Source organism: Silene latifolia, chromosome Y, assembly GCF_048544455.1.
Source record: "Silene latifolia isolate original U9 population chromosome Y, ASM4854445v1, whole genome shotgun sequence".
NCBI classification, from domain to species: Eukaryota; Viridiplantae; Streptophyta; class Magnoliopsida; order Caryophyllales; family Caryophyllaceae; genus Silene; species Silene latifolia.
Window position 1 is genome coordinate 299,960,456 of NC_133538.1, and position 1,386 is coordinate 299,961,841.

A 1,386-nucleotide genomic window follows, 5' to 3' on the forward strand; every position below is an offset into this window, starting at 1 on the left:
GAAGTTGCAAGGATTGATATACCGATATCTCCATTGGCTAAAGTTTTAAACCACGCAGATGTCATTACTTAACCTCATTATGAAAATGGATTGGTTAAACATCCTTCTAAAAGGGATATTTTGAAGGATGTGTATTAGATATTACTTATATTTAATAAATGACATTACCACACATCATTATGACATGAGTGTGTTAGAGAGTTAAAATCTCTTTCCGTAAGGTTAAAATGAGACCTCTTCGAAATAGGTATTTTGAAGGGATATGATGGGAACATATATGGTTTTATCTTAATAACTTGGCAATGCAATTTATATTTCAATTCTTGAAAAGTTTCGATTGAGAAGTCAATTTCGAAATATGTGGAATTGAGTGGGAGTTAGGAAATTATCATGTGAAGATATGGAATTTAGTGGGAGCTATCATCCTTTGAATGTTTACAACTCACCACTCATTAAAGAATGACGAGCTAACACCTTCCTTCATAGAGAAAGTTTTGAGTTTTCAATTCTGGATGAAAATGGACTATGATTAATCCAATTACATCAAGGGATGTTGGATAAGTATTGGGAGATACATATCGGATCAACAGAAACATAGGTTATTCATCTAAATGAAATGGAATTGCCATTAGCAGTCATGGTCGTTCCTTGAACCTAAATATAGTTGATGACATGATTATAAGTTACTAATGTTTCCGCCATTAGAATGATCATGCACATGTCCAATGGTGAATCATATGCATAAGAGCATGATGATTCATTGGTAAGCCACAATAGAAACGTCATGAATTCTCAAGTAGAATCCGATGAGCGATTTCGGTGTTTGTCAGAATGCTCTTATATGTGTCAAGAGGTTGCGCATATTAATGAAAATCCGAGCACATGTAAGGATTTATGAGAATCCTAAATCTTTCAAGCCTAGAAAGAGAAATAAGAAGTTTTGGAAAGATACTTAGTTGAATAAGAAGTTACTCAAAACTAATCTTTCCTAACTATGCTAGGACTTGTGAGAAGTGCTAGGCTAATCATCTTGTCAAATTGTTGTAAGATTCTGCAAAACATATACCTAGTGCATTGTGTGTGGATGGAGTACTTGATCAGTACAAGTTATATCATTCACCACAAATTCGTTCGTTATGTGATAATCGATAAGGAAGTTCTTTCAAGATAAAGAACCAAAACCGAGGTCGGGAACCTTGATGTGTACTTGGTAAGATTCATGCTATGAGAGAGAACATGAATGTAAAGAAAAATACGATTATAAGAAGTTTGAACACATGGACACATGGCATGTTAAACTTCTATTGCAATCAATAAGTGTTTACACTTACGATTTGCATCACAAGGTTGTAATATGGTATTGACTACCCGAGTGTGATGTGGACA